This window comes from Argiope bruennichi, chromosome 6 (genome assembly GCF_947563725.1).
Source record: "Argiope bruennichi chromosome 6, qqArgBrue1.1, whole genome shotgun sequence".
In the NCBI taxonomy this organism is placed as follows: domain Eukaryota; kingdom Metazoa; phylum Arthropoda; class Arachnida; order Araneae; family Araneidae; genus Argiope; species Argiope bruennichi.
The window spans coordinates 102,281,565-102,309,556 of NC_079156.1; the positions used below are offsets into that span (position 1 = coordinate 102,281,565).

The 27,992-nt window shown below is 29.5% G+C and overlaps 1 protein-coding gene across 4 annotated transcripts in view; it reads left to right on the forward strand.

Moving 5' to 3' along the window:
* The window catches only part of LOC129971211 (protein slit-like), a 482,178-nt gene that overhangs the window by 136,788 nt on the left and 317,398 nt on the right, over positions 1-27,992 (forward strand). The window lies entirely within an intron of this gene.

The following is a 27,992-nucleotide window of genomic DNA, read 5'->3' on the forward strand; positions in this document are numbered from 1 at the left end:
CTATTAAGCTAAATGAATCCCTTTTCTTATTCTGATTTCAAGCCTAAAAATATTTTAACATAATATGGCTAGAAAAAAATGGCCCTTTAAAGGGTTAAGCTAGATACTTGAAATTTGGTATACGGTCTTTACATAAAATTTGCTGATTTTTGTCAAATTTTGAGTAAATTCTGTTCGGAGGAAGTTTTTATGGCCAGCTGTTCGAATGAGTTAAAATGATTATCACAAAAGTTAACCTATCACAAGGGTTAAAATATAAAATATTTAAAATTGAAGGTTTTTGGTGTTTTTTAGCTAGATCTTTCGAAGTCATATTTCAGATATGAGTTTTGCACTGTTTTGAAATTAATATATAATATATATTAATTTTTTTTAATCTCTCTTTCATTTCCGTTGAATTTTTCCTTTAATATTACGAATTTTTTTAAAAAATATGATTGATAATATGTAACAATTAAAAGGATATGATGTAATTCAAACTAATTTTTCATTATTTTACTAAACATTCTAATGTGTCCTTTTATTAGTGTCAAAATATACATAAAAAATTCGTTTCATTTGACATTTTTTGATAAAAACTCCGAAGTAAAATTATTTCCGTTTTTTTATCTCATTGTGTATACGATTTTTAATTTGTACGAGCAGTAATTATAGAAGACTCATCGGATTAAATTCTCATTTTTCAGTCTTAATAAACAAGAAAATTGTAAATACATGCATTTCGTATTAATTGTTCAATAGATAGGAAAAAACGAAAGGGCAAACAAACAGGTCGTCAAAGGCGGCTGGTTTATTATAAAGTATGGAAGTATTGCATAATAAGCATGTAATTTAAGAATTTTACTCTTGGTAATTAATTTTATTTTCACAAAATATACAGAATCCAATAAAATTTCTGCAAAACATATGTTGCAAATATTACTAATCAATAAGATTAAGAAATAATATCACAAAATTAAAGAATTACTACAAACAACATTTTAAAAGAAAATTGTTAAATCGTTTGTTTTAACTCTCATCTTTATTTAAGTAATATTATCCTTCAAAAGTTTAATGAAAGCTTATTTTAACCCAATATTAAAAAAAAGAAAAAGTTTCGCAAAAAAACATAGTTTAAAAAGAATAATAACTTTAAGAAGCAATTTTACTTCCTTTACATTTTCCCATGGATTTGTTAAACGCTTCTTTATAAAATATTCTCAAAGGATTAAGGAACGGCGCCTTAAAATAATTAATGACTAAAGCCTTTAAGAAATATTAATAACGTGCTTTAATAAAAAAATTCTCATGGCATTATGGTTAATTTACTCGAGTTTCTTTGAAGGTCTCAAACAATTAGTTTTTAACCCTAGAACAACAAACAGCACTGTAAAAGATGCTTTGTTTCTAAAGAATAATGAAACTGGTTGTTTTATACACTTACTTGATGATACAACACTTAATTCAGCGGTATATTAACTCATAAATTTGCAATTGTTAAATCATTTTTATTCCCTCCTTTTTATATGAAGAATGAATGTGGTTGATTTGATGATTAGATTTAATTGTAGGTGTTACCAGAATTGTGTTTTTGTTTTTTTCGTAGAAATATTGATTGCTCATGCTAATTTCAACAAATTTGTATTCTTAATTTATGAATATTTATAAAGAATTGGGCAGAACATTGTTCAAGGTGAACGTAATATTTTTCTTTGGGCATCAATGTTTATAGTTCAAAAGCATTTGAACTGTTAATTTGCGTAGGAAAGTAGGAAATTCAGGTGCTTTTGTATATATTACATAACGATTAATACACTATATTCTTGCATTTGATTTAAATTTTTCAAGAATGATTGTTATGAGAACTATTTGAAACAAATGTTGAAGAAAATTAGCAGGATTGTCTCCCCAAAACTTTCTCGCATACTCTCTAATAAACTTATAATGTTAGAGAACGGCTTACATGATAATGGCTTACAATAATTATGAAGTATTAACTTTTGACATAAATTGGCGAGTTTTGACATGAATTGGCGATCAATCAATTTTGGCGATCAATCCCTAGCATTAATGTTAATAGTTTTCGAAAATCGAATTTGAGTTTTAGATACAGTGAAAGTCAAAAGAAAGTAAACACCAACTTTTCATGTATAAAATGCTTTATTTCAAATGCATTATTGACTTATAATGTAAAACAAATACTTAAAATTAAATGTTCATTTAATTAGAATTTAACAGCTTATAAATGTTAAGCTAAAACAAAATACAAAAAGAAATAGCTCAATTTAAACAAATGTCTAGCCAACTTTCTGAGTCAAAAAAAAGTAAACAGATAACTCTGATAGCAAAATAGAATGAAAAAAATTAGCAATTAATACTTTGTTTGCTTTCCTTTAGATTTTATTACAGCTTTTAACCTTCTAGGCATAGATGCTACCAATTTTTTCGTCAGTTCGATCGGGATTTTCTGCCATTCTTCCAAGATAGTTTTTTTCAATTCTTCTTTATTTGAAACCGTTCTTTGGCGTACTTTTTTTATCTAAATATGCCCATAAATGTTCAATGGGGTTGAGGTCTGGAGACTGCGGAGGATGGTCTAAAGTCTTGGGTGTCCGATATAGTAACCATTCTTTTACAATTTTAGATGTGTGTTTTGGATCGTTGTCATGCTGGAAGATCCAAGTTCGTGACAGTCCTAATTTCTCAACACTGGGGCCAACATTTTCTTTTAAAATATTTAAGTAGCCTATTTTATCCATCGTAGATTCGATAAATACCAAATTTCCGACCCCTGCTGCCGCCATACATCCCCAGACCATAATAGAGCCACCCCCATGTTTAATTGTTTTAACTGTACATTTATCATCAAATTCTTCGTTCTTCGATCGCCATATTTTCGACTGCTTTTTAGGGGCCAAAATTTCAAATTTTTTTTCATCACTAAATGAAATATTATTCCAAAAATTTAAATCATTTTTTTCGTACTTCCTAGCAAAATTCAGGCGCTTATTTTGATTTGTTTTCGATATGAATGGCTTTTTACGCGGTATCCTACCATGTAACCCATGATCATTAAGAGTTCTTCTTATAGTACTTGCGCTTACTGATTTTCCTGATGTCTGAGATACATTTTGCGCTATCTTTACAGCACTTTCAGCTGGATTTTGTTTTATCTCTCGTACTACAGTTCTAACTTCTGCATCAGTAAGTCTTCTTGGTCTTCCTGTTCTTTCAAAATCCTTAATCTGCTTATACTTCGTATATTTGTCAATGATTTTTTTGACCGTGCAATGATTCCTTTGGACAATTTGTCCTATTTCACGTAATGATTTTCCGTTTTTCTTCAAATTTATTATTATTTTTCTCGTTTCTAGTGATGTTTGTTTCCCCATATCCAGTTTTCTAAAAATGTTCCAGAAAATTTCAGAAATTAACAGAAGAGCGAAATGTACATCAAGAATTCACTTTTGTTTAAGATTCTGTGAAAAAAAAGTGGTGGCACTTACAAAATTGATAACGTTATAGTGAAAGACTTGTCAGTGTTTACTTTTTTTTGACGCTCAAAAATGGGTGTATTTTTTAATTAAGCGGCTTATTTCTTCTTGTAATTACAATTTGTTAATATTTATAACGATTTAAATATTTTAATATTAATTATTTAACTATGCAATATTAATTTATGTTACAAGTCAATAATATATTTGCTATATATTGTTTCACACATGAAAAATTAGGGTTTACTTTTTTTTGACTCGCACTGTAGATTTAACCAACCGATTCAAACAAAGATTTGACTCAAAACATCACTTGTAGTCACAAAATCCCATATCAAATTTGATATATTTAAGTCACTGCGTTTTTGAATTATCGCACTTCCATGTTTTTGAAAGTACAGACCGACAGACAATGAAACCGTTGTTTGATTTGATTCAAAATTTGACAGGTGTTTACACTATAATTGTTAAATATGTGTACTAAATCTTATCCATCTAGCTCTCTTCATTTTTTAATTATCGTGTTAACTTATATTCAAACATCCGGAGAGACGAATTTCCTCTGAACAGATTTTAATCAAAATTTGATAGAAATTTGTAAATTTGGTGTATAAACCGTCTATCAAATTTCAACTGTCTAACTCAAAATGCTTTTGATTTATCCTTGCCACAGACGGCCATTTTCAAAAAATGAGTTTTTTTGTATTCAGGGCGGTCTAAAGCGTACAGATTTGTCAATATCTTGAGTTCGAATTTTTCGACGATTACATTACTCCTTTTATATTACTTATACGAGAAAGTAAAAAGTCTTAAAATAAATAATATCTAAACGCTAGGTGGCTCCACTCGTATGCGATCAAAATTAAATTAAATTCATAATTTAATTTATACATGTAAGTTATGAAAAGATTAAAGTAATGTAATATTATCGAAGAGTGTATAAAATTTCGAGATTTTAGACTATCTGAAAGTCGGTGAAAATTCTTTTACATAATTTCGTCTTTACAATTATGAAACAAATAAAATTAAATAAAAATTTGTAAAATTTCGATATTTTATTTTTCTAGATTATTTTAATTTTCATTCCAATTTCGGTAACTAGCCCATGAATTTAGAAATTCGAACTTCATAGCCAGTTTTTCTCAAGTAATTAATTGCTTTCATCTCTTATGGCACCGATCCATAATTTTTTTGTCATTAGAACTTGTAATAGTTTTTTTGTTTACAAAATTATGTTTTAAATGAATTTCAAATGAGTTTAAAGTGATTGATTTAAATTTGAAAACGATTATATTGCGCTAACGATTGTACGCCTTGGCCTAGTTGTGAAACCAGTATTTAAAAGCTCCAGGATCGTTAGATTGTATTGTTCAGAATGAAGTAATGGCTTTAAATCCTTTGTGCAATGTTATAAAAATATTATGAATAGTTTTGAATTGTTTTCATTGAATTCTCTAGGTAAAACAGGGGTTGTTCGAACAAGCATTACAAATTGCAAAGTAATATCGTAATCTATTTTATCCAGACCTCTTATATTCTTTTTAGTCATGCCAACTTTTCTATCTAAAAGATATGGCTCGAATTAAATGCTTTTATTTCTCTTGATTTGTTTGTAAAGATGGAATTTTGTAATCTTTCACCCTCTTCTTAATCTGCTTGAGTTTTAAAATTTTGTATACTTTTGTTGGGGTAATGTGAATATAACTATCTCAATATTTTTTGAACTAATTGCAAACTAATCAAGTGATTTTAGTTAAATTTAGATTCAATATCAGTGGCGCCATCTGATTATAAATTTGGGAAACACTTATTTTTTTATTCTTTCATGTTTATAATATTGAATTATTAAATATTTCAGGCTAAAAAGAAGAAAACTTTAAAAATAAAAGTTTTTAAAAACTATATTGATTATTATGATTCTGGTGATTATTAAGATATAATGTGGTAAAGAGTAGAAAGTTTCTTTTACTTAAAGGATGCACTTCGAAACACATATAATTGAATAATAACTTAAATATGTAAACAATGCAAAAAAGAAATTACGATATAATGGAGAAAGTAAAGAAAATCTATCTTTTAACGTTCATTTTAAAACTAATTTTTATCATCGAAATAATTCATAAGTCATATAAAAATTACCAAATAAAAATTCCAATTTTATTCCATAGCTATTCGCTTTTTGGAAAAGATGGTTCGCCAGAATTAATGGTTGTTAAAAAAATTCAACTAAATATTTTGTGTAATTAGGCTTTCACATTAAAATACTTTTGAACGAATTTTGATAAACATATATAATTCATTCTATTTTGGAATCTTTATACTATTTTGTTCATTATGTTATATATTTCCTTATTTTCCTGTCTGTATCTTTATACATATAATATTATCACAGAAAAGAGCAGCAGTGTTTAAAAACAGGACGGCGCTTACAAAATTTTTCAAGATTGCTTGATTCTGAAATTGAAAATACAATAAACTCGCTTGCTAAACTCAAACTTCTCAACAATTTTATTAAAAACTTTATACCGAAATCGATTCAATATTATAAAATAAGCCGAATTTTCATATCTTTATCATTTACAATGCGAAAGAAGTTTGGATGAAATATTAATAGCAACAACGAAAGCGATTTGAATGCGATTTCAATATTAAATATATTTTTGTAAATTATGCTTAAAATATTTTTAAAAAAATTGATTAAAAATAAAAATATATTCAGCAAAAAAAATTGTATCATTAAAAAACATAAATTGTGAATTTTAGTACCAAATAAAAATTAGTTTGTGCTGTACTGTTTTCAAAAAACAACATGGGAAAAAAAATTTTTTTTCTTGCTTTTTAATTTATTAAAATTTCAACAAAAAATAAATGTTTTAAAGTGCAGATTCTCAGCCTACAAACTAAAAATTGAAATGACTATGTGTTAAATTTAAAAGTCTTAGAGCAAACTGAAGAGCGCTAATACACACACATTCCTTCGCATACTTTTTTTATTAATAGAATATTGTTTAGATTATTTTTATTAGACTTACACGTCATTGGGATTCTTTCCTATGTATATATATGTGATAAAAGAAATTTATCTGTTTTGGTATACTAATAATAATTATCCTGCTTTTAAAAACATTTTTTGAAATTTTAATTGATTCAGATTTATTCGAATGAGAAAATATTAGTTTATGCAAGCTGTCTCACTCTAATCTCAACCCAATAAATAATTTCTAAACTATTAAAGATTGGTACACATTTCTATTTAGAAAAATGCTTGTAATGTCGTTAAAGATAATATTTTAAGCTCTTTCGTCAACTAATATTCTGCAATGAAAAATAATGAAATCTATTTTGTGCTATTTTTAGATTCTTTTAGTCATAATTAGCAATACTTTCTGGACACATTAACATTTTAATAAGAAATATATGTATATATTATTTTGCGATTAAAATTGACCGAATTATAAAGCTTCGAGTATTATATCAAACATTTATCCAACTAGAAGGATATATCTATTTCTAATCATTTAGAAATTTGTTTTTGGGCCACGATTAGAACATCACATTTTGTATAAAATAATACCAGCGAAATTGAAAACTGGCAATTATGATGAAAATAAAGTTGTTATTGCAAAGAAAAAGTAATCTAATCAATCGAAACAATCAACACAAATTTTTCTGATTCCTAATATCAATAAAAAGTAAAAAATTTCTTAGATGTACAATTACCAGTAAATTTAGTATCTTTCTAAAAAGCCATAGATAAAAATCAGATTCCGTTTAAAACTAAATTTCTTTATATTTTAAATTATATTTACATAAATCATCAGGAATTTTAATTTATTGAACTAATATTATAAATATTTATAAATATGCATAATAATTTCGGACGAAAATATTTTGAAATGTATATTGCATTTTCGATAGAGAAAGTGTGCCTTCCATTGGTAGTACCAAACGATAATTTTGAGAATACGACATTTCGAAAATCCAGGTGTTATGCGGGAAGTTTATTAACATCCTCTTTTAGAACAAGAGAAATGTTATGTTCCCTTTTTCAGTGCCTCCCCCCTACGGAAATTTATCGTCTGCCAAATGCCACATGGCAAGGGAGTTTGGGTCAAAGTTGTCGGATTTTTTCCCTCGTAGGTTGATGAAGCCTTAGAATTAAGCAATAAGCAGAAGAGTTTCCATACGAATCGTGACATTACTTGCGAAATATATGTCAAATTAAAAAAAAGTAAGATTAAAGTATTCTTTAATTAATATAAATGATGATAAACGGCTTGAATTTATGTGAAATAAATCGTCTTTTCGTGAAATGATGTAAACCCACCTGGCTCATAAAGAAGTTATTGAATTATTTTGAATGTGGAATTTGTTTTGTGAATCTAATTAGGCTTAAAAAAAACGCAATTTTAAAATGCAAACGATAAATATTCGTAATTGAATTGACTTTTTATTGGAAAGAAAATTATTTGTTTTCGTTGTGAATATTAATATGATGCAGTAAAAAAGGTGATTAATGAAAAATTGATTTAAAATTTTGTCATGGGTAGGAATTTTTTTTATCCAATTGTATCTACCAATAGTGAGAAGGCGAATTAATTTTATGGATTACGAAATAATTTTTCATTTATTTTCTTTGCGTTAGTCTTAATATTAATTGAAATTATGCATTACTTCTTTGGCAACAGTGTACAAAAGTTTTCCTTGTGAAGGTAAACAAGTGCTTAGACAAAGGCTTATTGAAGTTTTAGTTTAATCACTTGTTTGTTTCTTTTTTCGGATAAAGGGGCTTAGTTTAAATGTTGCATTTCTCTTAATGACAAGAAAAATATGATTAATATATATAATGTAAAGCACATATTTTTGAGCAGTTTCGTGGCCAAAGTGAGAAGACACTTTTGTAATTTTAAAAACCTCGTTTTATTTCATCCCGGGAGGCATAATTTATGTACAGGCAAGAAGCGACGAAGTACGTCAATCTATATCACAACACGAGAGCGAAAAGAAAAAAGAGCGACAGAAATATTTCCCCCCATGATTATATACAATGAGATTCTGATAGGGATTTCTTTACACGTGTCGTTTTAGTTGAGGGGAAAATAGATATATTTTAAAAGAATTTGCTTAGATCGACAGATTTTTATCCCTTCACTCGGAGCGTGAGAACCGCTGATTTAAGCGCTTTTATAGAGCTTTTGCAGCATTAATTAAATAAAAAAAGGTGGGATTAGGAAATTAGAGAACGTTTTAGAATGAAATTAATAAGGGTTAAATAAAGATAAAAATTAATATATAATTTTGATTTAGAGATCTCATTACATATGTATGTGAAGACACGAGAAAAATTGGAAATAGAGAGATTTTCAAAAAGAAAAAAGAATGTTATCGTTGATGATCTAATAATTAGTTTATTAGTTTTTAAGCCTTTCATATAATATTTAAAGAGGACTTCGCATTGAGGATTTATTTAAATGAAACCCAGCATGGTTTCAAGGTTACCTTTGAAGGTTCAAAACAGAAAACAGCAGCTGTAAATTTTTAAAAAAAATCCTTTTGGTTTTCAAAAGAAATATTTTTTGCTGTAGACAATTGAAAACCGTTTTTACTTCTTGCAAAAAAATCTTTCCGTATACTAGTGTATATACCATTTCGATTGTTTGATTTATATAGATTTTTACTTAACCATTTAAAAAAATATATTATTGTAATGATTAGAAAATAGGCCTTTTTTTTTAAAAAAAAAAATCTTGAATTCGATAACACAATAGAAACAATTTTTATTTGCATTTCTTTGAATAAAACATCAACAATAAAAAGGATTTAATTTTATAATGCACCACTTTTAAATTAATTCAAAGGAATTAAAACTAATTCGAATGTCAAAAACAGACATTTCCATTTAATTCCTTTGTCTGCAGTTTTACGAAATACAAAATATCTCTAGTTCCATTATATGTTTATCTTTAAACTACTTCCATTATAGATTTTCAGATTAATGTTAACATTGTAAACAATAATTTTGTATAAATCCTGTTGCGAAATATTATTGTCGTCTGCGAAAAATCGATATGTCTGGGATAATTTAATTTAGAATTCTTGGTGTAAGGATGCGGACGGAAATTCTTGGAATTGAAAGTTGTAGAAGGTATTCGTGATGCATTAAGAGCTTAATGTAGACATTCTAGTTATTGAGTTGCAACATTTTAACGGTAGTATAAATAAAGCGTATTTGCTTTAATGACTTTGTTCTTAATATGGGATAGTTAAATTTTTTGTTCCTTTAAGGTGATGAAAATTCATCATCATCATGTTCCTTCGATGAAATATTTAAAATCCTGTTTAAAATTTTATTGATATCATTTGATTATTCTAGAAATTGAGTCCTCTCCCTTGAATTTTATTTTTAATATTATTTATTAATTTTATTTTGAATAGTATTTTATATATCTCCTCTCCCCTCTTGAGAATTTTATTTTTACTTAAGGGATTTAACATTATGACTTTTTTATATATAAATTTTTACTTTCGTTCATGGCAATATATATATATATATATATATATATATATATATATATATATATATATAACTTATAATTCGAAATATCGTAGTCTGTTAATGTTTTACGTTTGACTCCTTTACTTTATTTCATTTGTAAAATTTATCCTTTATTTATATCAACAATAAATTGCGATCAAAAATGTATTTAATTACGTAGCAATGCACATGTAGTAATGTAATTTTAGATGTGAAATGAAGGACATTTACATGAAAAACGATTTAAATAGAAGCTTTAATGTTTACAAGAAATTTTTAGCTAGAAAAATTAGAAATATGTCGGTATTCCATGTTTATATAAAAGTGGGTACTTTCTTTTCCAATTTAGTTAATTTGATTGTAACTCATAACTATTTAATAAAAGTATTCTAGAAAATATTAATAATTATAATAAAAATTATATAGATATGATTCTAAGAATATGCAGATAATATATGATTCTTTTTTCTCTAAAGATACGTATAAAATACTTATTTATCAAGATAAAATTTGTTTATTCACTCTAAAATTATTGATCTGTAACAAAATTTCGACCAAATTCGTTAAAGATTTATTCGTTTTTCTAAAATGAAACTCAATTTATTTATTTTTCACTGTCCTATGATGTTAAACAAAGTTTGGTTCTTCTTATTTATTTATTAAATTTTTATTTTGTTGTTTAACCTTAAAAGTTCTTTTTATTCCCTGGGTTAATTTTATTCAAATTTAATGGAGTAACTTAACATTTTAAAGTCTTGTTTTTAAATTCGCTTAGAGGTGCTCTCGAGTTACCTTCAGATACTACAAAAAATCGTTTGCGGATTAAAGGAATTTAACAGGAGAATTTGTCCGTAAACTCTGGTTTTTGCTTCCTTCTTTATATTCCTAATATAATAACATTTTTGTTCCACAAAATTTTCTTAATCTACTTATTATTTATTTTTTTCGTTTTCTTTTCTTATTCTCTTTTTTTTTCCCCTTCTAGTTCTTCATCTTCTTTAGAAAATGCAATTAGAGAATTTAATGAATGTTGTAAAGAAAATAATGAAATAAAAAGAGAAAAAGTAAAAAGAAAAAAAAAAGTTCGTCGAAGTAGAAGAATTTTCTAGAAAATTCTTTAAGTGCCTCTTTAAACTAAAATGACGTTGGGGGAACCTAAAACGCTTAAGAAATTCCCTCTGAAGTGTCAACATCATAAAAAAAGGGGTGTACTCCAAAAATTAAAAAAAAAAATATTCGAAAAAAATAATAATAAACTAAAGAAAATAAATTTAAGGTAAAAGGAAGATTCCAATTAACCAGCTTAGATGAAATGTCTCATTAGTATATCACCCCGGGGTGGTGTATTTTCAGTAAATTTAATTACTAATTCTTCATTGCTCACATTTCTAAAAAAAAAAAAAAATGAAGAAGAATTCAAACATTCTTTACGCTGTTAAAAATGTTGAAATTGGGTCTAACTGCCGCACTGATTTTAATTGCTGTTGTAGGAAAGGAAATGATAAAGCGGAAGTTAAAAAAGTTAATCAGCTTTTGTTTTATAATTTTCTTATTGCTGATAAAAAAAAAAATGGGAATTATTGAATTGTTTTTCTGACGTTTATAGGATCAAACAAAGTATTTGATTAATTTAAATGTTCGAACTTGGAATGAAGTGCGATATATTTTTTTTTTCGTGTTATCTGGAGATTCCTCAGAATAAAAAAGATGGATTCCTCAGAAATTATTTGGGAATTTTTGGATTCTTTTTATACGAGTGCATTGGATGCGTATAAGATTAATTGCTTCTTTTTCTATTGTTCGAATATTTTCTACCATTCAAGTACAATATTAAAAGATTTGGTCCAAACATTAATAACATCTTATTGAATCATAATTCAACTAGAAGAGACAGGAAATTAAGAAGCAATTGAACATGATCCATCTGTTGAATCCTATACGTAAGAGATACAGCGATCACCTATCCGATTCGTGAAACTGTAATTAAATCCCACATTGGATTTTTAAAATTTAATTTAATTTTATATTTATTTATTGATAACTCCGATTTTTTTGCAGTAAAGTTTTATAGGAGAATAGATAAAAATGCATTATGCTTTTGCAATACAGATAAAAATGCTTTTTGTTTTTGTAATACAGATAAAAATGTTTTTTGTTTTTGTAATACAGATAAAAATGCTTTATGCTTTGGTATTACAGATAAAAATGCTTTATGCTTTTGCAATGCAGATAATAAAAATGATTTATGCTTTTGCAATGCAGATAAAAAAATGCTTTATGCTTTTGCAATGCAGATTTAAAAAATGCTTTATGCTTTTGCAATGCAGATTAAAAAAATGCTTTATGCTTTTGCAATGCAGATAAAAATGCTTATACTTTTTCTGTTATAAGTACCAAATCATTTCTAAGTACTCTGCGAAAATTATATGTGTGCTTTATAATAGTCATGTAGACAGTTCTGTTCCCCAATGTTGTGGTATCACTCTTTTCACGATGGCTACCATTTTAAAGAAAATGAAATTCTGAAATTGGGAAGATATTTATTTTCTTGTGTCTTCATCAGAATTCCCATTTCAAAAGACCTTTTTGAGATTTCATCAACTCGTTTTAGATTTTATCCGAGGATAACTCTAATTTCTGAGTGTCTTTCTGGTCGTGTTTTGGCTAAGTGACTGGAGTTTCATGGGAACAATTAAGTTCTAAGTACAATTCTATGGCACGTTAAATCTATCGTATTAAATGCCGTCTGTTAATGTAATTTGAAAATTTAAAGCCAACAGTGCCGACTCATGTGTCGTGCATGTTATCCGACCTTGATTCAAAATTTTGATTTTCATACCTAATAGTACTTGGATAGCTTTAAAATGAACACGGTAACATATCTAAACTGTACCCACTAACTGCTCTTTGCTACACATATTTTTCGCTAAATTATATGGATTCTTTCCTCGTGGTGTTAATCTGTATGCCATGCTTTTTTTTTTTCCCTATACTGGTGCATAGTTCCGCTTGCAGTGATTTATTTACAGCTTATGAGGAAAAACAAGAATCGCACATCTTGTTTTCAGACGCCTTGAAGATTAGCAAAGGTACTGTAAAAGCTAGTTTTGAAATTTTTTCCAAGTTTGATTTCAGATTTCAAGGTTATTTTGATATGGTTGCTGTTAGGCTGTTTTAAGATTTTGCTTACACATTGTTAATAGTTTAATATAAAATTCATATAAATGACATAGGAAATATGTGTTAATTTTATCGTCTTTAATCCCAAATCTTCAATTATTTACCACTGTTGTGAATTATTACTATCAATAAGGCGCTTATTAACCCTCTGACACATTAACAAAACTTAACTTTTGTTAATGTTAGAGCCCATCTTACCGATTTCCTCCGTTCTTTAGCTGCCATAGCTTGCAAATATTCGACGGGAACTTTTTATTATTTATTGTTTTGGAGTTTCCGTTATTTATTGTTTTTAACATTCATATTTAAAAGTCTGCATATATTTATGTATATTTGCTGAAGGAAATTGAAATGTGTGCTTACTGTAGGTTTTAATTATTATTTTTAATGCATATTTTTACATTTGAATTTATTTAAAAAAAATAGACTGTAAAATAAGTAAAAAGTTTTAATAAATTAAAAAGGTTTTAATTTGAATTAAATTTACAAAAAATAAACTTTATAAAATTGTTTCTATGGTGTAAACATTTACATTTTTAATAATTTGATATTCATTTTAAAAAATGCTGTACTTTTTTCAAAATTAAATAATTTGCTTAAAGCAAAGTTGGCTAACAAAACTTAGCAGTAACTTGTTATTTAAGTTTGTAGTAAAATTGATAAAGCAATTTTAGCTGTTAAGTTGATAAGTTACTTTATTTTAATAACCTTGCAAAAGCTTAAAGTAGAACAAGTTAACTTTAAGCTCCTTTACTGTTAATTAAGCTTAAAGTGAAAAGTTAAATTACTTTGACTAACTTGGAACTTGATAAGTAAAGTAAGTAAACCGAAAAAGCTACCACCAAGTAAAGTAGCTTACGTAAAGAAATTTTAAAGTAGAAAAATAATTTCAAATGTTTAGTAAAATAATAAAGTAAGTAAAAATGAAAGTAAATTTTAAAGAAAGTAAACTATGCAAAAACTATACATTTTTTTTTTTTTTTAGAAATAACTTTATAAAAATTATATGCAAAAATTATAATGTTCTGAAAAGGTGATTTGATAGTAAAAAATAATATGGAAAAACTTTTTGATAGGCTTCTATTTCTTGATGTTGAATTTGTTAGTGAATGTGCTTTTCAAATGTCTAAGTGAGTAATTAGGTTACTATTAGAAAAGTAAATAGGTTTTTAACCTTCTAATAAGGATAACTTTGTTTTATTAGCTTATTAAATGCAAAAACTTTATTATTTCACTTTTTAAAACAAATATTTTAATATAAATAAAATGTGAGGAAACACTAGTTTGAATTTTTAAATTAGAATTAATTAATATTTCGTATATTAAATTTATTGATAGTGAGAGTACTTTTGAGTTTATAAACGCAGTTTAAAAAAGTTAGTTAATTCAACATTTTGCTACAATAATTAAAGCTAAAAAATTCCGTAATAAATATAAAAAAAACAAGCATTCTAAAATAGTGTCAGTGGCAAATAATACGTTAAATATGATTTTCTAAATGTGAATTTTGGTTATAATTGCATGGTTAAATAGATGTTTAACTATTTTCTAAGGATAATTTTGTATTATTAAAACAAGACTTGAAACATGCTACGTCAATCAACTCACTGATGTTGTGTAAAAACTCTAAAATTTCGCTTAATTTTTGATTAATTAAAATTCTAATTTGTGCTTCAAAAAAAATCTCTCCGATCCGAACATTTCAATACTTTAAAGTTTTTCTGTGCCAAATTTGAACATAATACATGGGTCGGACGACCTGTACTAACATGCACACATTCTTTTTTATTAATAGATATTTGTTTCGCTATTATTTCGTTTTTTATCATGGGAAACCTATTGGTAGATACATTTTCTCAGAACTAGGTGCAAATTCCCTGGAAGAATTGAACCCACCTTTTGAAATTAGAAAGAAAAGTAATTGCTTTAATTTATTACTAATTTTAAAAATATATTTCTTGGAAAATGTTTATTTAATATTCCCATAATTCATAATTGGGTGGCCACTGTCAACTGTACAAATTAAATTTCTGAAAAATTGCCGTTTAAATTTCCCTAACAAGCCAACCCGTTGTCTAACCACAAAATCAGGAAAAGTTCACTGCATGGCGTAACTCTATACCAAGCCCTGCCTTCGGAAGATTTGAAGACCACAAAACTACTTAACGCTGTCATTTCTCTGCTTTTTTTTTTTCCCTCATCTGCTTGTCTTGCTGCATGCTCTTTTGCTTTTTATTTAGGTCTTAGGTTGCACGTTTTTTCATCCCTACACTCGGGCTGTCACATTTGAGTGTTTATCTTTCGTATAAATATCCGCCATTAATGAGTGTCGGAGTGCGGCGTATTGCTTGAGCGATAACTAACTGCGAAATGTTGTGCTATCTGTGGAATGAAGTTCGTAGAATTCTGCGCTAATTTACAAAAAAAGAAGAAGAAATAATGAGATAATTTTTGCTACTATATTGAGCGTATCGGTCGTTCACAGCAAAATATAGTGTAGAATTATTTGGTTAAACTCCTAATTGTATATTAGAATTCTTTCATTTTTAAGGCATAAAATATTTGAATGATACTACCTCTGCTCGATTACCTGATATTTTTACATTATATTAATACTTATAACTTAGTCGTGTGGAATTACTTCTTATTACTAATTGTATATTAGAATTCTTTCATTTTTTTCTAATTGTATATTAGAATTCTTTCATTATTTCTAATTGTATATTAGCATTCTTTCATTATTTCTAATTGTATATTAGAATTCTTTCATTTTTAATATATAGAATATTTGAATGCTACTACCTGCTATCGATTACCTAATATTTTTACATCATATTAATACGTATAACTTAGTCGTTTGGAAATTACTTCTTATTACAATATAACAACGATTTATTTTATAGTTTTAAATTATATTTTAACAGTAAACATAAAACATTTTGATTAGCCATGTTTGTAGTATCGTTCAAGTTGTTGGAGCTGGGAGCTTTGTCAAAGTTCCATTTTACGTTTATTTGTCGAAACTTAAAGTATGTGTAGAAGACAAGCATTCATAACGTATGATCATGTCATCAAAAGATCATTCACTTTCATATTGAATAACAATTAGAGAAATCGGTACACTTTTTGAAGCAGGGGAATTAAAAATAAGAGGTGATGGGGAACCGGCAGCCACTGATGACATGTCTAAACGTAATGAGCTTTTATGTGAAATAAAAGTTAGTGAAACCTCAGAGATGGTTGGACTTCGGAGAACTGATTCGTTGATTTTTCTCAGTGTTTTAAATGATGTAGCTAATGAGAATCAACAACAAGGGTGAAATATTACTAACTATGGATCCAGTTTATTGTGTTCGCTATCTTTGAGAGACTATAATATGAAATACGAAGTTTTGACAACTATTTATAACACCATGACAATTCTGTTACAAACATTTTCAGTATTCATAAAGTGCAAGAAGAAACACTTAAATTTGTGTTAATCAGTATTACAATATCGATCCACAATGTTCGTTTCTTGAAAACAGGTGGCGCTGGTTAACTTTTTGACTTTCGACTTTTGATATTTTGATTTTATTACCGATTTAGATGTCAATAAACACTTGAGATACCGAAAAATGGCCAAACGATTTTTTGTCGCTTATGTTAGTTAATATTTTGACTTTATTACCGATTTAGATGTCAATAACACTTGAGATACTGAAAAATGCCCAAACGATTTTTTTTGTCTATTACATTAGGTTAATATTTTGATTTTATTACCGATTTAGATGTCAATAAACACTTGAGATACCGAAAAATGCACAAACGATTTTTTTGTCGCTTATGTTAGTTAATATTTTGACTTTATTATCGATTTAGATGTCAATAAACACTTGAGATACCGAAAAATACCCAAACGATTTTTTTTGTCGCTTATGTTAGTTAATATTTTGATTTTATTGCCGATTTAGATGTCAATAACACTTGAGATACCGAAAAATGCCCAAACGATTTTTTTTTGTCGCTTATATTAGTTCATATTTTGACTTGATTACCGATTTAGATGTCACTAAACACTTAAGATACCAAAAAATGCACAAACGATTTTTTTTTGTCGCTTATATTAGTTCATATTTTGACTTTATTACCGATTTAGATGTCAATAAACACTTGAGATACCGAAAAATGCACAGACGATTTTTTTTTTGTCTATTACATTAGGTTAATATTTTGAATTTATTACTGATTTAGATGTCAAAAAGTCTCTATATATATTTATCGGTCATTGATTTAGATGTCAAAAAGTCTCTATATATATTTATCGGTCATACTGGGCATTATATGCTAAAGAAATAATAACATTTATTTCTTCAACTACAATGAAACTTTTATAAAGACATTTGACCTAAGTATAGCCAGCCTCCTGAAATTTTTTTCCCCTTAAACGATTATATGTCTATCATTTATAATTTATGACGCGGATTTCACGGCCGATTTCAACATAAATAGTAACTCGGATTTCAAAATCCCATGCCGGATTTTTCCGCGCTCACGTTCTGAGATCTCTCTCATTCTTCAGTAGCAATGACTTAACCAAGTGGCCGTTAAGCTGCTTAACAAAAGTTATTCACATGTCAAAGACGGTTTTTTTCCGCTTCTGGTATAACTTCCACAAACCGTTACAATGCCTCCACTCTTTTCCGAGGAAGAGAACATTTGGGAATTTATATCGGGTGAGAAAGGAGGTCGACTTCCCGAAACGAATTGTTAGAAAACGTTTGATACAAATAAATCATGGGGGGATTATGTATTGCTCTGAAGTCTTGGGAAAAAATATATTGGCTCGAAATGCGTGTGTGGTCCAGACGTGTAATGAGAGGCAGTATCATCGACTGGGGTTGTAATTCAAGCTGTTATTCTTTCAAACCATTCTACGTCATCTTTAGAGTGGACAGTAATGTAACAATATTCATTTTTATATTTATAAATGTGATTTTTTTTTTTTCAGTGGAGACGTTATTTGATAAACAGTGCTATAATTTTCTAATATCGCATTTAAACATATGTTAAATGGCATGCAAAAGGCATATTTCTTTTCTATTGAATGTATGTATCCAATTTGAATTTTTTTTTTCTTTTTCTTTTGCAAAACTTTTAGCTGTCTGAAGAATAAATTTCTTTAATATCTTCATCCAGTGCCATATTCTATTTTAAATTTTTTTTTTTTTTTTCATTTCGCTTAATTCAATATATTTGAATAGGATAAAAAGATTTTATGTTTTAAATGAACCGTTGCTTGTGCCGGCGTCCTGGCATAGAGGTAGCGCATCTTCCCCGTGATCTGGGCGTCCCGGGTTCGAATCCCGGTTCGGGCAGGGGTGTTATTCATCTGTGAGGTGTGTGAATGTGCTCCCCTGTAAAAAGGGGTTGTGCAAGCGAATGTGTGTGAGTTTCATCTTCATATGAGCTGGAAGTCAGACTTCTACCCTCGGGTTTTCAGGGGCCTTTACCCTCAGAAGCGACTGCACCCCCTTTCCGGGGTAATACGTACACGGCATCATCATCATCAACCGTTGCTTGTGATTTAGCAGCTTTAAGAATAAAATTCTATAATTTAATTCCCAAACCAAACTCGGTGTATCTGAAAGGATTAAGTTTTCAGATTTTGACGAAATGAGTAAAAATTTTTAAAATTTTATTATTAATCGAGCTTTTTCACAAAGACAGAGGCGGTTTTTCCATTAGAGGATCCTAGGCATACGCTTAGAGACATCAAATCAATATGGTGCATATTTGTCTATATGTTGAAATTACTTCTTAAAAAGTCTTGGATAGCAATATGCTTTTCACTTTATAAATACGCCGTTATAATAAAGTGTCCAATTAGAATCGGTCTATTATTTCAGAAACATATACACAAACACAATAATTTAAAAACGCAGTGACTTAGAAAAAAATTTGGTTTGGGAATTTGTGACTACAAGTGCAGTTTTGTGTCAAATCTTTATTATAATCGGTTGAGAAAAACGTGTCTAAAGCACAAAGTGGATTTTTGGATATTATTAATCGCCAAATAATGCGCCAAAGTAAAAATGCTAAATACATGCCAAAGATTAATATTTCGTAACTATTGTGCGCCAATGGCCAATGCCATGGGAGGCCTTCATTGGTATAACATCTTTATTAGAGTGTATGCGAGAAAGCTTTGATGAGACCACTCTCGCTGATTTTTCTCTATCAGATTAAGATTTGCTCCATATGTGTTAAAAATTCTTGGTTATTTTCCTTCTTAAAAACTATTCTGAAAGCGCAGTTCATATAATCTCAATTAGTATATCCATATGTGGCGTGCCAGTTCTGTTTATTAGCGTTGATTTGAGAACCATATTTAATTAAATCCAGTATAATTTGAAATTTATTTAAATATTTGCAAAATTTCGCCAAAATTCTTTTTCTAAATCATGAGGATAGCATTTAAATTTTAATATTTGAATTAAGTCTTCACCTAAACTTCATTTATTGTATTGCTCTAATTCTCCGAAGTGATGAATGTTATGGACGTGCTTCATAACGTAATCCGGATATTAGCACTGCTGAGCAATTTGGTTGTTAGATTTGATAAATGTAATGATCACAGAAGGCATTGTGTTTGGAACTCCCATAAAATAAACATTAATAACTCGTGATGCTTCAACGGTGTTGCATATTGAATCAAAGATTTGAAATGGCGTTCGTTTAGAATAGAATTATTAGCATAGAAAGGAAAGGCTGCGAGCCAAAGCATTAATTAATTCGTGATTACTATAAATATTTAATCTAATAAACATCTAATATCTATAAAATATATATAAATATTTAATTCAATATTGATATTCAGAAAGATAGCAAATGTAAATTTATAATTTGCTACTAATTTTAACATTTTATACAGTTTTTTGTAATTTACCACTGAATTGAACATTTCAATATTATATAAATAAATTCCTTAAATAATATTGAAGGCACTGGAAAAATTTATCTTGAAATATGCTTTAAATCAATTTGATTTAACTTCTTACTTACCTGATTGTTATCGAACGTATTTACAGAAAATAATACTTTTCTAAAAAACTCTACAAAGTCATCATAGTGATGATTTTAAGATATTTTCTGCAATTTTCGCAAGTCAATATAACAGAGCATTATAATCATCAAAAATTTTTGCTCATCTCAGGTGTCGTTCTCGTCATCTGACCGAGGTTCAAGATGACGAGGTCCGTCCCAAAATAGCCCTAGTGTTGCTTTAAAATGGGACGTTAATATAACTAAACTAAACAAAAACTAAACCAGTAGAATGAATGTTAATTCGATAACTGAAACAGCTTGAGTGGTCTTTTTAAAACTTTCTCGCATTCTGTCTAATAAACTTGTCATGCCGGCGAATGTCTTACATGGCAATGACATACAATAGTTATGAAATACCAACTTTTGGTGTGAATTTGGCATTTTTACGGAATCGAGCGTGTCATCTTTGTATAATTATTTGGCAATTAAACTCTGGCATGCGTTAATATTACCCAAAAATCGAATTAGATACGTTTTTCTCAATCGATCGAAACAAAAATTTGACATAAAACTTCACTTAATATCGCATACCAAATTTGATATATTTAAGCTATTGCTTTTTTGAATTATTGAGTTTACATGTTTCTGAAAGTACAGAGCGACAGGCAGTCAACCCCTAGTTAGATTTCGTTCAAAATTTGGTCAGCTTCTATACTAAAGATATTGAATCTGTGTATCACATTTTATCTATCTAGCTCTCTTCGTTTTTTAATTATCGTGTTAACTTATAACCGAAGAGCCGGACAGACGGATTTTTATTCTAAATTTGATAGAAAACTACAGATTTCAACCGTCTGGTTCAACCCGTTTTTGAGTTATCTTTGTCACAGATACAGACCGACAGATATTTTCCAAAAATGGGTTTTCAAAATTCAAGGTCTCAATGGTGGAAATTCGTCAAAATCTTGAGTTCGATCTGTTGAGTTGAGTCGAGTCTCTTTTCTCGATATTACCAAACTAAGCGCAAAACGCTCCCTAATGTACATGAAACAACAGAGGTGAGAATTCCCGCTGATTGCTCCTCATTTTTACCCCATCTATAAAACATTCCTCTGTTGAAAAACCTCGGAGTAACTAGCGATCTACGAATGTCGCAGTTCACTTGAAGGAAGAACAGAAAAAAGGGGGAGGAATATTATAGCCTAATATTTACACATACCGCAACCGCAGAGTAAACAGAGAAGGACTGTTCTTTGTCCGCTCTCTACTCAAATGGCGGGATTCTTTTCTTCCGTTGCCACTTAACCTCTGCGTAAACAAACCACAAATTGGGCGTCTCTAAAGACGAGTCCGTCCGTCGCCCCTCCACCACCCACCTGCACACCACCACATTTTCTCTTTTGGTGAAAAAAGTCGCAAAACAATGTTGCAGGCGTTTCACTTGGAGCGGTTTTGTTCTGAAGAAAAATAAAATAAAATAAAAACGCATATTTCCACCCCCATTGAGATTTGAAATTTTGACAGCTAAAATATTTACAATTTCTGGTATTTTAATTTCAATCCAAGCACATTTAATGAATATCTTGAAATATTAACGGAATAGTTTTTTAAGTTGCTAAATGTGGTGTTTAAATTGTTCCCTTTACATTTTTTTTTTTTTTTTTGTATTTTGTATAAAATATTGTATGTACATCATTAAATGTACTTAGATGGATAGATAATTTTATGGAGCGTAAATAATTGTTGTGATTCACGCTTTTTAAAAAATTTTTATGGAGCGTAAATAATTGTTGTGATTCACGCTTTTTAAAATTTTGTATGGAGCGTAAATATTTGTTGTGATTCACGCTTTTTAAAATTTTGTATGGAGCGTAAATAATTGTTGTGATTCACGCTTTTTAAAAAATTTTTATGGAGCGTAAATAATTGTTGTGATTCACGCTTTTTAAAATTTTGTATGGAGCGTAAATAATTGTGATTCACGCTTTTTAAAAAATTTTATGGTGCGTAAATAATTGTTGTGATTCACGCTTTTAAAAATTTTTTTATGGAGCGTACTGTTTGTTTCAGTATTCTAAGCCGATCGATCTCTTTTCAATTCTATCTCGGTAAAGAGTGAGATGCGGAACGATGAGCGTATTTCCGGAATTCTTCGTCATTCTTTGACTTCGATTCCCGCCCTATTAGATATTTTTTCGTTCAATTCTTTTTTAACGTGCATGTGAGCATTGTGTCGTTTCTGAACTTATTATTTTATTTTAATTTATTCTTCGAATAAATCGAGTCTACTTTATTGTTAAATGTAAGCTCTCCTACTTTCATCTTTCCTCTCACCCCTATTTTGACGAATTAGGCCCATCCTAACGCACTCGCAAAAGCGCAGTGGATTTTACAATCTGTTGGCAAACAATATGTTGAAATGTTTGTGGCATCGCTCGGTATTTCAGTTTTCATACATTTTTTTTTTCATTATTTTTACCGGTTAATTGTTTTTAGACTATGTATATCGAATTGAAAACGTAAGGGAAAAAAATGATAATAAACCGAGAATGGAGCTTCAAAGCCTGGAAAATCATCGCAGTAATAATCTCTATGAATTTTTTAATACTCTTTATTAACGATTTTATTTGACCCCTCCCCCTACCCTCCCGCATAAAAATTGGCAAACCATTGAATGACCATAATTCCTCAATTTTTTAGTCTCAGATTCCCGCACATGAAAATTTTGTTTCATATTATAGCAAAGAAAGCCAAATATGCATTTTGGACAACTTTATAGCGATATATTTCCCCCTGGGGGGCACCTCGAAATGAGGATGAGATGTTTCCGGCATGGTGGTTGGATCTCACCACCCTGGAGGGTACACAAAAAGGTGGGGGATCTGGCTCCTCCCATCGGTGATGGGACGTACTTCTTTCGGGGAGGGTTGTACCGTGGTCGGTGACGGCTCTTAGGACTCAACCACAGTTCCCGCCAATGTTGCTGTTGCGGCGGTCCTGTCATTCAGTTTTTATGATTTAAATCCGTGTGCCTTCGTGGCGGGTCGGAGAGTTAGATGGCTGACTTATAGCGATCTATTGACACCTCTATCTGGCGCAGAATTACAAATTTAGTTACAAAGTTACATACTGAATTTCATTTATCCAAGTCGTTGCGTTTTTCAGTTATCGCTTTTGCATTTACAAGTAGACGAATGTACAGGTCGACAGACAGTCAGTTCATTGATGGATTTGATTCCAAATTTAATACCGATGCTATACTTTAGATGCTGAAACAGTGTGAAAATTTTTATCTATTTATTTCTTTACATTTTGTAATTATCGTGTTCACTTTTATTCGGAAAGATTAATAGATAATTTTCCTGTTAATAAATTTCGTTCAAAATTTAATAAGAATCTATAAATTTGGTATCACGACCACGTATAGATTTCATAGTCTATCTTAAAGTATTTTTTATTTATTTATCGTATTCACAAACAGATAGACACAGACGTGTTTTTGGTAATCAGGATCAGTGTGTGGTAATTAGATCAATCAGGATCAATTTGGTAATCAATGTGTTTTTGATAATCGGGATCAGTGTGTGGTAATTGGATCAATTTTTGGTAATCAATGTGTTTTTGGTAATCGGGATCAGTGTGTAGCAATTGGATCAATCAGGATCAATTTTTGGTAATCAATATGTTTTTTTAATCGGGATTAGTGTGTGGTAATTAAATCAATCACGATCAGTTTTTGGTAATCAATGTGTTTATGGGAATCAGGATGGTCTGGATGAGATTCGTCAAAATCTGGTGACTATATTGTTTTAAAGATTACAGTACGCTTTCTTCGCATATACGTATATGAGGAAATAACAACCATGAAGTTTAAATTTAAAATAAATAAATTTAAAAAATTACTTTGATAATTTTAACACATTGACTGCCGCGCTGAATTTCTTACAATGCTATTTATTTGGGCATGCTGGTCACTGATAACCTCCATGACAGTCCAGGTATTAATGTGTTGTATATAATATTTAAATACCAAAGAAGTTTCAATGCAAAAGCAAATCAAGTTCAAGAATTTTGGATTTGACAGCATTCATTCCACAAATATTTCGAGGCTGATTTTTTTTGGAATATTTTCTTCCATAAATAGTAAAATTTTAATCATTTCGAACTTCCTGATTGTTAGAAAGTCTTATAAATAACTGAGATGTGTTTTTAAATTGATTTAATATGTTGTTCTAATTTTGTTAAATAAGTAAAAACTTAACTAAATTTCATAAAACTACCTTGAGACAACCTTGGAAATGAATTTCTGTTTCTTCATAATTTCTTCCGTTTCACTTCCTCTTTAAAAGGAAGGGGGGGGGACTTTTATTTCATCGAACTTGGCCATGAATCTCTCCAAACTAAACATTACTTGCATCTTAAGCAAAAATCACTTTAAAAAATAACAACAACAATAATAAAAGAAGAGGTGTGTATGTGGCATGTGAAAAATGGAATTTTTTCCCCACTCATCTTCCTTTTTTTCACCGAATTCCACCAGCAGCTTTTCTCGAATTAACACTGATTCCATTTTCGCCTTCGTTCTCGGTCACGACGCGACATCCTCGTCTTCACGATGCTCCCCGGAACGGATGGTCACCTCCGATGCAGGTGGAATGCGTGACCGACGGACACGTTTTCCAGCCCTCCACATCCCCACTCCTCTCTGCCGCCCACCGAATGTATGCCTTTTTTTTTCAGCGAGGATTCAAATCTGTGGGAAAGTCCCTGTTCCCGTTTCCACATTTTTGGATTATTTCTTTCTTCTTAGTAAATTTTAATGCTAAAGCGATTATTTATAAGTACTGTACCTACGAATGAAACGTTATTTTTGTACCTCAGAACCAAATAAATGCAGTAGAGTTAGATTAAATTTAACTTTTTGGGGACTATCTAGGCTGGGAGGGATCTTAAAGAGGTCTTTGACTTCGGACTTTTTCTCGTTAAATTGCAAAAGGATGGATTTTGTAACATATTTACATTGTTAAATTCTGCATATAGAATTGCAATAACCGGATATCGTCATATCATATTATAACCTTTAATCGTCATATCTACGTCATACTTATCTTAATCGTCATATTATTCTTTTGGTTCTTAGCTATAGATCAGCAAGCCCTTTAACTATGAATGAAATGTCCTCAAACGGATTCTAAATTATCTCTTCTTAACATCGTCTTTAGTACAGTTAGATTTTTTTAACTGGTAAAAGACGAGGGAAATGGGAAAAATAAAATTTAATTTTTATTCTCACCATACTTATTCTTTTTTCAACTTTTTAGAGATAAAGGAACAAAATACATCACTTTTTTTTTTACTTTCTCGTATACATAGTATAGAGAAAATTTATTAAACTCCAGATTTTGACGAATCTCCACGTTTTAGACTTTCCTGAGATCGAAAACATTTTTGGACAATGTTCGTCTGTCTGTCTGTGATAAAAATAGCTCAAAAATTATTTGATCTGGACGGACGATGTTTGATATACTATCTTTACACCAAATTTGTAGATTAAGTTACGTTAAATTCGGAGTTTGTGCAAACTCCATTCAGAGAAAGTCTGCCTGGCAGCAACACAAGCCAACGCAACAACTACAAAACGAAAAGAGCTAGATAGATAAAATTTGGTTAAAAAAAGATTTAAGATTTTTAGTATAGATGATTACCACATTTTGTGCGAAATCCTAGAAGGGAATGACCGTCTGTCTGTCTGTACTTTAAGAAGCATGTAAATGCGAGAACTCAAAAGTGCAATGGTTTTGGATACTTTTGGCCGCATTCCAAGGGTCAATCGCCGAAACATTGTCAAGAATCACACAACAGATTTAGTAAAAATGTTAAATTGCCCCCCCCAAGGTTAATATTTCATAACTATTGTACGCCAATGCTATCCAAGGCATTCTGTGAGATAACGACTTTATTAGAGACTATGCGAGAAAGTTTTGTGGAGACCATTCGTGCTGGTTCCCATTGTCATTTAAAATTATATGAAAGTTACAGTAGAATAAAGAAAAACATGTGAAAATGTTGAGATAAGTAAATATTCAAAAATGGAACGCCGATAGAAACATCGTAATCAAAAGAATCAATTGCACCTTCAGTAGATGATCTGAACAGAAAAATACAGTATATAAAATTCTAAATAACATTGCGTTCCACCTTGTTTTCTAGTAACCTTGAAGACAGTGCCTCATTACGCATCAAAAGAGTGCAGTATTTTAATAATGATTAAGATAAGGACTGAATCATTATCGCTAATTAGTTCATTTAGCTGCATACGGCATCATTAAGCTGAGTTATTAACCTCCTGTTTCTCTACATCTTTTTATAACGCACTGTCCACCCATACCGAACCTACACACTTCCTTAACATGGGCTTGCAAAGTACAATTAAAATACTAAGCCTTTTTTTGTATTTAATGGCTTGGCTGTTGAATAAACGTACTTGTTATACTGGATTTGATTTGAAAGAACGAAATATAAATTAAAGGTCGTGTACAAAATTTATAGTTTTGTTCTTATCTCAAAAAGCCTGAAAACACGAATCGAGTCGCTTGAAACATCTTCCTACGTTGGAGATAGACTCTTCTATGACTTTACACTCCAAGTCAAAGGTAGCAAGGTCATTCAATTTTGGTAACAACAACATCGCCCGTGGCTTGAGCTATTTCCCACAATTTTGCTCTGGTACGTGTGGGCTTCGCTGTTGTTAATAACCTCTTCTTTTCTGACAGCCTTTTATCACTACAACGAATAGCTTTTCATTACTTTTATACTCTGCTTTCAATTAAATTTGTTGTTGGGAATGGGTTTCTGCTGTGTGTGATTTGCATTTTTGATGAGTTTTTCTAGAAATTAGATCTTAGAATGTTTCATTTACTTATCTTCTTTTGTTCATTCTGAAAAAGGAATTGAGAAACTCAGATTAAATGGATGGTTACGTTTTCAAGGAAAGGTTTTCGTTCCACATAACAAAACAAAAAAATTATTATCCATGAATATAATTTTCTTTTATCTTTTTCTGAACATTTGAAAAGTATAATGATGGCATGCTATTTCATGTAAATAATATGTTAATTATCATTTACTTTCTCTTTCTTCGAATAATAAATTGATGGCATATTTTTTTTTTCTCGTATCTGGGTGATAAATGGATGACATATTATTTTCTTTCCTAATAATATAATGACATACTTTCATTTGTATCTGAAAAATATATTGATGGTGTATTTTTTTCTCATATCTGAGTGATAAATTGATGACATACTTTCTTTTATGTCTGAATAATATATGGCATATTGTTTTCCTCTTTTTATGAATAGTATATTGATTGCATTTTTTGTGAAAAAATAATATTTTTTATCATTTGCGAAGGACATATTGATGGGGTATATTTTCCTATATTTGTATAAATCATTGATGACTTTTTTCCACTTCTGCATGATAAATTTATAGCATTCTTTCCAAATCTTAATAAACACATTGTTGGTATATTTTTTTCCATATCTGAATAATACATCGATGACATATTTTCACATCGAAAAATATGAAGAACACATCGATGGCATATATTTTCCGTATCTGAATAATACATTGATAACATATTTTTCAGACATTGATGGATGGCATATATTTTCCGTATCTGAATAATACATTGATGGCATAGTTTTTCATACATTGATGGCATATATTTTTTTCTGTATATGGATGATGTATTGATGGCGTATATTTTTCCATAT